The sequence below is a fragment of the Grammomys surdaster genome, unplaced genomic scaffold (assembly GCF_004785775.1).
Source record: "Grammomys surdaster isolate TR1022 unplaced genomic scaffold, NIH_TR_1.0 212, whole genome shotgun sequence".
Classification (NCBI taxonomy): domain Eukaryota; kingdom Metazoa; phylum Chordata; class Mammalia; order Rodentia; family Muridae; genus Grammomys; species Grammomys surdaster.
Genome location: NW_021604657.1, coordinates 3,719,146 through 3,729,665, shown reverse-complemented (window position 1 = coordinate 3,729,665; position 10,520 = coordinate 3,719,146). Strand labels below are relative to the sequence as shown.

General features: G+C 41.1%; 1 pseudogene; it reads left to right on the top strand.

Moving 5' to 3' along the window:
* Positions 1 to 8,699: 8,699 nt before the first annotated feature.
* LOC114624992 lies at positions 8,700 to 9,159 on the top strand (annotated as a pseudogene).
* The last annotated feature ends 1,361 nt before the right edge of the window (positions 9,160 to 10,520 follow it).

The window sequence follows — 10,520 nt, the reverse complement described above, 5'->3', positions numbered from 1 at the left end:
GAGAGAGAGAGAGAGAGAGAGAGAGAGAGAGAGAGAGAGAGAGAGAGGAGAGACAGAGAGACAGAGGGAGAAGTGGTTCATTTAGCTATAAAAAGGAATTATGTTATCTATCTTTGGGAAAAATGTATGAAACTTAAGATCATAATGTTAGCAAGATATATCCATGTACATATTTGAATACACAAACACACCCACATATATACTATGATATATACACTGTGATGTGTGTGTGGTGTGTGGTGTGGTGTGTGTGTGTGTGTGTGTGTGTGTGAGAGAGAGAGAGAGAGAGAGAGAGAGAGAGAGAGAGAGAGAGATGAAAATAGAAGAGGGAGTGTCTGGAGGAGGATGAGGACTAGTAGAAGGTAAATGTCAGAACAAGAGAGTGTAATCAGGGGTAAATATGAACAACAAAGTACATAGTATACATATGTGAAGATATCACAATAGAATCCATTGTTTTGTAAACCCATTTGCAAACAAAATCCTTCCAGTGTCCTCTCTGCCCTTGGTTTTTATATAACCATGTGCTTCATTTCTTCTTTCTATATGGTGACTCTTTTCTGGGTGTCCTCCTCCCTGTTGTGTTAAGATGATGATTTTTTTGCCCCACCTTCTATCTGAGCATCACTCACCCTTCCGGAGACTCACTGGAAGTGTTTGTGCTCAGGATCCTGTGTATGTATTTACAGAGCTTCTCTGCACCAGACAGAAGCAGAGCCTCCCTGTCTACTTGGCATCCCTGCATGGTCCCTTCAGGCCACCCAGCTGCTCTTTCCCATGTATACTCCCTCTGTTCTCCAAAATTCTTGAGAGTAAAGACATGGCTTCATCTCAGGCAGTCAGCACCCTGCTTGGTGCAAGGGGGCTCACACAGGCTCTCAGTGCCAGATGCATGAGTGACTAATTCTTTGAAGTGCAAGCTATCATCCTATTATACAAACACCCAAAATACAGAACACTACATAAAGAAAGTAGCCACACTGTTAATAGGAAGAGTCCATAATAAGCCTAGGTCTTCTTGAATTTGGAATTTAAACACTTACATTTTGTCCTTCATCAAGCTAGTGAATGGGATAACTTCACATGCCAGTCTGAAGTGATATACATATTTATGGAAAAGTTAAGAACTAAACATATAAGAAGCAAGCACTCTGAATCAAATCGGAAACAAATTGTTTACTGTTATCTCTCAAGCTCTAAAAATCTATTTTGTTCCTCTGCTATAATTCCTGCTAGACAGGGCCCAAGACCCTCAATATAATTATGATAGATTTTTGAATAACTGCTGCCTGGGACTAGCTCAGATCTTGGCTACACTCTCCTCTTTTCTTTTCTTTTCTTTTCTTTTCTTTTCTTTTCTTTTCTTTCTTTTCTTTTCTTTTCTTTTCTTTTCTTCCTCCCTTCCTTCCTTCCTTCCTTCTCTCTCTCTCTTTCTTTCTTTCTTTCCTTTCTTTCTTTCTTTCTTTCTTTCTTTTCTTCTTTCTTTCCCTCTTTCTTTCTTTCTTTCTTTCTTTCTTTCTTTCTTTCTTTCTTTCTTCTTTTCTTTCTAACTGGCCCTATGCCCATCTGGTCTTGGTTGTACCCAAGACCTCACAGTGCAAAATGTGCTCCATCTCTGACAGAAGGCAGCAGAGCCTAGAGTTGCTGCATTCTCATATACATACACAGGCATGTAGACTCCTGTGCATACCCAGCTCAGACGCATGAACATACGTACACAAACCTCACGCACAATGTGTGAGACATTAGGCCATCCGTGTGGAGTCAAGGTTACTGTGGTTCAGTACAGTATAAGAGCACAAGACGAGGTGGGGCAGGGACTTGGTTGCTAAAATACCTGCTGTGTGTTCATGAGGACCTGAGTTTGGATCTCTGAGACCTACATAAAAATACTGATATGGTGACACACATTTATAAACCCAGAGATCCAAGGACAGAAACAAGTGGAATTCATCGGCCAATCAAACTGAGTCAATGAACTCCTGGTTCAGTTGAAAAACCATGGTGTCAAAATATAAGTATGTGAGTGATTGAAGAAGAAGGGAGTTGACATTGATCCCTGGCCTTCATACATCTATACATATATGTAGCATATATGTAGCATATATGTACACACAGTGAGAGAATACTGGGTAGGGCTTTAGAGATGCAGCAGCTTGGCAACATCTTCCACATCACTGGTCCTGTGGGAAAAGAAGTGTTCAGCAAGATGGACACATGGCTCGGGGGCATGTCTCAGTGGCAGAAAGAGATGAAATTTATTGACATTTACTGGCAGCTATAGGCATGCAAGTGCTGAAGTTCCCCCAAGAGAACCGATGAGTAAGAAATGAAAAATCCAAAGACAGAATTTCTGGGACTGTGGATCTCAGGAGAAGGGAGATGGGGGCCCAAGGTAAGAGTTGAGGCAGGGTCAGAAAATGAGGATGCTGTCCTCAGCAAAAGATATTCAACAGTCATCCAAAAGATAACAATGGTTGTCAGTGTCAAGTTCAATAGAAGGCCCTGAAAATAGTAACGTCAGTATAGCTGCAGCAGTAGTCACAATAAGAAGGGAATGAGGAAGAAAAAGAGAAGTGTTGCTGAATGCTCACTTAAAGTTTCCACACTTATGTGTACTCATTCCTAAAACAGCCCTGTAAGTGTTAATATTCCTATCTAATAGAAGACTTTAAAAAAGTATCCACTGGACTTAGACCCAAGAACATCAGTGGTGACCTTAACAACTGAAATTCACTAAGGGAAAGTGACTCAGAGATCTACTGGCATGAGGTATCACAATTTGGAAGTGAAAGTCCTCCCTAGAGACGCCTGTATTCTGTAGACACTTGGTCCCCAGCTACTTCAGTCATTGAGAAAGGGCCTGACTCCTAAAGGTTCTGATATTATCTGTGAATCAACCCACTGATAAATCACTATCTGTTGACATTGTTGGGAAACTCTTAAAAACCTTTAAAGACAAAATTTGATGGAGGAAGTAGGTCATGAAGGGTGTCCTTGCAGAGTCGTTCCCTTCCTCAGTCTTTCCATTTCCTGGGTGCTGTGAAGTGAGCAGCTTTGCTCAGCTGAGCACTCTTCACTGTCATACACAGGTCCCAAAGCTACGAAGCCAGCAGATGATGGATAGACATTTTCAAAACCATGAACCAAAATAAACATCCCTTCCTTGGGTCACTTTTCTTGAGTGTTCTCACATAACAGCAACAAAAACTGACTCGTATGGAAGAGGGAAGTAAGTGTCCGGTAAAAAAGCCCGAGCTGTATTCCAGGACTCAAAATCCCACCAGTCCTTGAACTTGTCCCTAGCTCAGGACTTGAACTCCTACCATGTCCCACCCTGGAAAACTCCACAACCCCCATATCCCTCCCCCTGACACCCTACATAAGCCTTCCTGTCACTCAGTTCTCTGCTGCTTCTCACCTGAACAAAGCCAGTCAGCCTCCTGTGTTTTTCCCATTAAATCTCTTATGTGAGGCTCGATGTGTGGTGTGACTTTGTGGTATTCCTTGACTCCTAGATGCCAAGATATCTTTCCCTTCTGAGCTGTAACCTTTGCACTGGGGAAACCTTTCCTCTTGGAGCTGTAGCACTTACAATAAGAATAAAGAAAAAATATTATTTCAAGACATTGGCATGGGAAGAAAAGAAGGGAGATTCTAGAGAGATTAGAATATCCCAGACTGTCACAGGGGGGTTGTGTTTCTGTGAAAAAGGCTTAAATTTGGCTAGAATGGATTCTAATTTTGTCACTTTAGCTGCCCTTGTGTTGGGAGCAGAAACAACCCTAGAATTCAGTCCATGGTTGAATAGGGAAACGCCTGAGGTGGGAGGACTCTGACACATGGTGAAGAGGAGGTGAGATGGCTTTAGGTTAAATGCTGAAATGGAATCTGGCATGGACCCTAGTACCCAGTGACCACAAACCAACAGTTTAGTAAGGGGAAAAAAGAGGAAGTTGGAAGAATGACTTCCTTTCTGATGCTTTGAGTTCATGTGGCCATTTCAGAGAAATCTAAATTGAACTTTTCTCAAAATGAAGACCACAGCTAGCCAGGAAATTCTTAGAAAGTCAAATTTTGAGTGAAGTCTATATTGGGGGTGGGGTGGGGTGTCATAAGTGCAGCCCTACACAAAATCCAGTCAAGAGACACTAACCCATGCTTAGACACACTGCCTCTGTCTGGCTTATGCTAAAATATTATTATTTGAGTGTCTACTATGGCATTAGCTGTGGCATGAAAAACCGGGGTCACATGTTGTATGAAAAAACGTTTCCCAAGGAGACACAACACACATGTTATACAAGAACATAGTATATGCCAATGTTTCCATACGTTGACATGCAATGTCTGAATTCTGAATACCTGAAGCTTCTGAGATGGGAGCAGACTGCTTGCTATCCCCCACTAAATCCCACTTCTACCTCACATACCTTAGATGCAATCTTTTGCCAATATACTCATTGGCCCATCTTTGCTTTTGGATGCTTTTGTGGCTAGACACTCTGTTCATCACATTTCTCTCCTGCATAGTCTCTGGATGTAAAGAACAGATTCACAGGGAAGAACTGCACTCATTCATTCAATTGCATAGCCCTTAAAGGGATTTGTAACAGATTATAACTTCCGTTCCTATTCATTATAACTAAAGGACAAAATAATTAGACAGTGTACATGCCAAAAGAAGAAAAAAAGGAAGATACTCATGTACACTGAGATTTTCTATCTTCAGGTCTAGAATTGTCAGCAGCATCTGTGGTCCTGATCTTTTCTAGACCTTTCCATCCTCCTCTAAGCCCCCTGGCATATGGTATATAATACCACTCTTGTGGGGTCTACAAGAACAGGAAAGAAGGTGAGGCAGAGGCCCCCGGGGGCTTAAAGAGCCTTGTCACTCCAGCGAGTGGCTGAAGGGTGTTGGGCTATTTAAATGGTTGTGAACTTCATGACTCAAGTTCCAACCCAATTTTTGGAAACTTTAGAAAATACATTTGAAAAGTTATTTAAATGGAAACTTTTTTTTTCTGTCAAGTTCCACCATAGCACACATTTTTACAGCCCTTATAATTCCTTGAAAACCCTCAATGTATAATAGAAGTGCTGACAGGTGCTGGGCCATAGCAGCAAGCATAACAGCTCAGCTGTGTTTATTTTTCATTACACTTGACTCTAATTGGTGCCAGTTTAACTGTGCTGCATACCAACCAGAACCTTTTAACTCAAACATCAGCCTGAGGAAATTGGCCTTTTTCCCCCTGTCCTGGCTTTCTGATATCAGCAACTTTCCATATTTCCTTCTCATCAAACTATCTTTATGCTTGTTGAGCAGCGGATTGACTTCTTTTAGAAGCAAGATTCAAAAGAAAGCAGAACTACACCTTAATCCAGGCTTCTTTGAACAATAGTCTTTGGAGAGCCATGAACATCAGTTCTTCACCAGCAAGAGTTAGAAACCATAATTCCTGTTTGGCTGGTCCATTACAAGAGTCAGTATAAGTCAGAGAAGACTGAGCATTGTATTACAAGACTCGGGTAGTAAGTGAAACATACAAAGCCCAGAAGTAAATGAAACAATAGCCCAGGAAGATCGTGAAAATTACAGGACGTACACAGCCTCTCCCCCGAGATAATATATGCAGTTTACAAATTCCAGAGAAGGGAGAGGCTCTGATTGACTGAGCTCTCTCCAAGCTGTGCATGGAAGTCAAGGGATTGAAGCTTTTCTGAGTCATCACTCACAAAGGAGCCCAGAACACAATAATGACTTGATATTACTTTTCATATATCACATACTTCTAATATTAAGCTGGTGACATCATGAAAAAGAGTGTCCTTTATGATTATTGGCTCTTGTATTCTCTACCATGATGATAAGAGCAGAACCATCCCATTGACAGTTCCATGGGAAGCAACCTGTTTGCCTTTCAAAAGCTTGAGTCTGAGGCAAGATACAGCTGGGAGCTACCAAGTCACTGAGGCCTTCCCAGCAGCTGAGATCTGACTCGGCCTGGGAATTCTTCAAATGACTCTCAAGTGGTCTCCTTAGAGATGCTGACAGGTCCAATCAGAGTCTCTTCTCCTAAGATGAAAGACATGGCAGAGGTGTCTGAGAAATGAAAAAGGTGTTCTGGGTAATCACAGGGAATGTCCCTTGGACAGGAACAACATGCAGCTCAGGTTCCTGGTTCACTGAGGTATGTGTCCTCAGAGGAGGCAGAGGTCACCAAAAGAGTATGTGCTTCCTTGAATAAAACCATTTGGATCTCATATTGAAAGCTGCTTAGCTGCAGCAAAGGTCTCTTTGTTCCATGAACCCCAAAGTATACTTACTCTATAACCTTACCTGGATTAACGTTGTGGAAGAATGTGGTGAACCTTCTCACATATTAACTGTTATGTCCAAGACAGTTTCCACAACTGACCTTGACTGAGCCCATCAAACCTTCAAAGTCAATATGATTATCAGTATTTTAGTGCTGAATATTGGAGACTCAAAGAGAAGGCATGACCAATGGGTTCGTGAGACAAAGTCTTCGTAATTCTACCTATGAAGAAATCAAAATAATCAGAAAATTCATTTTAAAACATTATAATCAAGCTAGAACAATTAAATAGCAATATAGAAACACACAGAATGCCATTAGCTTATCTAATTACTTATTTTTACACTTTTAATACATCCTCAGCCTAAGTGATTCTGGGGGTGAACATGATTTCAGTAAAGCTGGTGATGGTAGGAAATGTCAACAATTCAAGTTTAGGGTAGACTAGAGCAGGGGGTTTTCAATTTTAAAACCATCCTTGACTAACTAACAAGTTTGAGGCCACCCTGAGCTATATAGTAAGATCCTAACTCAGATTTCTTATTTTTTTTTTTACTTAAGCCTTTGTATATGGAAAATTATTTTCTTACGGTACATGCCAGTTTTAAAACATACATATTCTGTCTATCATGTAATAGTTGAGATGACATCCACAACCTTTTGGTTTCTTAGCAAGGCAGAACATGATTCACAGATTGTGTAGTGCACAAGTAAACAGAGAGAGTTCAAAGACAGGGCAGACTAGTATGGACTTCCCCATGGTCTGGGTTGTTGTAGAGCTATTTCCTCCTTTATAGGGAGAGAGGAGAGATGGTGGTAAGACTCAAGAAGTAAGAGAAACACAGCACATAATAATTGCTAGGGAAAGGAGAGGCTATGAGTTGCTGAGCTACCTACAACATCCAGAGATGCAGCTTTTGTGGACCAGCTCTCTGCTCTGATGGACTTTCCAGTGTGTAACTGAGTGTAAGTCACCCACTTTCATGTAGATAAACTCTCACCCATGCTCCCATAAATAACTCAATAGACTTATTAGGTCACTAAACTAGTCTTCGGAAGAATTGTTTTCTTTGGTCGGTTACTGGCTATCTGGGGTGGATAGATGACTGTTCAGACTTTCCCAGAAAAAGTCATATTATGATGGTCAAGTCTGACTTCCATTCTCCAAGTTGTAGTACTTTTTTGTCTGAGGGTATGTAAGGTTTGATACAGAAACAAATTGGAGAGCATCTGCAGAAAAATCCCAAGTGATAAGTGATCTGTTCCTCTTACTGTGTTTCTGACATTTATCTGCTAACCAGTGGGATGAGTATTCAGTATGAGAATCCCAAAATTGTAAGAGTGTTTCATGATTCAACCACTCAGAAACAACAAGCACAGAATACAAATGGTGACTATCCTGATACAATAGTTCCTTCCAGCCTATTTACACAGCAGTGTGCGCTATTTTTACTTAGTTGGTTCTACAGTATACACACTGCCTAAAAGCCTTATTCTTCCCATCAGTATTAGGATTCTAAAATGTCATTAAATTGTTTTAAAATCTTTAAAGAGCTGCATGGAATTCCACACTATGAAAATACTATAACTTAGCCATTCCCTAAGCTTGAGAGTTAGGTAATTTCATACATTTTATTATTAAAATTAATGCTGGCATTCAGTCAAGATAGTTTGATTGTTCCCAAATAAACCATTTCACCCTGTACTTGCACTCCCAAAGCAGATCACAGTACATGCTTGGTGAAAACCATGTCAAAAGACAGTCAAGCTTTAAAATAATACTACCAACTTTATGAGCCATTAATCACAGACATACATAATCTTATTGGCCACCAGAATCTGAAGTGTACAGAAGCAGCCAAAAATCAAACATGTGCAGGGTTAACATGGACAACTGAACAAACATGTCTGCCATGTGTGGTTGGGCATGAGGTACATCATGCACCTGGGCTGTCATTTGAATGGCTCTTAGCCACCTTACTACTTGAACCCCAAGAAGAAAGATTCCTTATGTGGGAAACAAATTCAACGACTTGTGAATAAGTCAGTTCCAGCTCAGGAGTCTCTGGGCACTGTGTCTCAAGTGCGCGGTATCTTCAAAAATAGGCCCTTCCTTTCCACCTCTAGGTTGCCGGGGGGTTAGGGCAGGGGGATGTGCAACCAAAGGCAGTCGTAATAGCCTGTTGTGTTTTAGAAATCTCTTGGACAACTCTGACCAAAAACTTAAAAGAAGTCTTCTCATGTCCAGTGTTGGAGTTTTTGTTAGATCTTTGGCTTTTAGAAGGTGCATGCCAACCCATTTGAGAAATTTTCATTTAAAACAATACACAGAGCCCCGTGGTTCCTCTATGCCCTGACTGAGTTGTAGTTGCTACGATGACCAAATTAAAGGCCGTTGCCAAGGAATCTGAGTCTCTGGCGTAAGACTGCAGCAAGGAGAGCCTATACCAAGAGCTGCTGGTCAACCTCAACCCCATCGCACAGCACCTAGCTTCCTGCCGCCTGCCACGCAAGCTTACAAGTGCGTCAAGAAGGGTATGAAGCAGAAGCAGATTCGTCATGGGGTAAAGGAGGTTCAGATATTTGTCAACAAGGGCGAGAAAGGGATCATGGTTATGGAAGGAGACACATTGCCAATTGAGGTGTACTGCCGGCTTCCAGTTATGTGCGAAGACCAGAACTTGCCCTGGGTCTGCATCCCCTCTAAGAGGACTTGGGTGCAGCCACAGTCTCCAAGTGTTGCACTTGTGTGATCATGGTGAAGCTCCGTGAAGAATATCAGGGGGCCTATGATAAGTGCCTGGAGGAGGTGCAGGCACTGCCTACACCTCTGTGAGAGACTTGCGCTGCAACTCATTCCCTGTTCGAAGAGATGCTGGGCTGGCTGCAGGTGGCTGCCCACTCTAACAGCATATCCTCCATTTCTTGATGTGTAAATCTCCCCAGGCAGCTCCAGAAGCTGTTCTTGGAGGTAGAGCCAGTATCTTGGCCATCATTGCCATCTCCTGTTGAGCTTTGATGAAGGCAATGCCAAGAATATGGGACAGAAGTAAATGCTAAGGTGAAACACACACACACACACACACACACACACACACACACGTATATTAGACATTTATAGTACGATTACTTCTGACTTTTTCAGAGATCCTTACTGTTAATTTAACCTTAATCTTGCCTTCTTCTGGGAAAAACAAAACAAAACAAAAGCCTCTTCTTTACCCAAAGAGAAAACTACCACAGCATTGTACCAATTGATTACATTTCATTATTCTTTCCAGTAAAATCAGAAACAAAACAAAGATGCTGGTGGATCTTCTCTGTCATTGATTAGAGTGGAAAGAGACAAGCATGGAGAAGAAAAGACAAATGCCCATCACTATGCTAATACTATAATATGACAATATACATAGAAAACCATCCAAAAGTAATGAAGTTAACAAGAGAATTTTCAAATTTCATTAACTACAAAATAAATATAAATACACAAAATAAACAGCCATAAAATTTGAAGGTGGAGAAGAAAAGCTTCTCATTTTAATGGTTACAATGATTATAGGGCATAAAAGAAAAAAAGGAAACAAAATTTAAAAGACCTGTATAAAAACCAGAATAAAAGTGAAAATATCTTTGCCATGTATTAAGGGTAAAAATTTAAATTATCTCTAATTTACTCTGCAAATTCAGCTTAACAATAGTCAAATTTTGCAGGGTTTTTTTTTTAATTTAGTGGAAGTTGGCAAACTCATATGCTCAGGAAATATCCAACAATGATTAAGACATGCAGTGTTCAAACTACACAGTGGGATACTTAGCATAATTCAATGAATTCAGAGGGGCACCTTGAAACACTTTAAATTTCAATGGAGGAGTCAGGGAGATGGCTCAGCAGAGAAAGTAGAAAAGGGGGAACCAGAGTTCAGACCCTCAGGACTCACACTGATGGAGAAGCATTTTAATCCCATCACTTGAAAAACAGATACAGGCAATCCCCTGGACCAGATAGCAAGGAAGACTTCACAAATAGGTGAGCCCCAAGTTCACTGAGAGATCCTGATTCAATAACTAAAATGGAGATTCATGGAGGAACATATCTGACACCAATCTCTGGCCTTCACATACACCAGCATATACAAGTGCTCTACACATGTGAACATGGGCTTCTGTCAGAAGTCAATTCCAGTTTCAGTGTCAAGT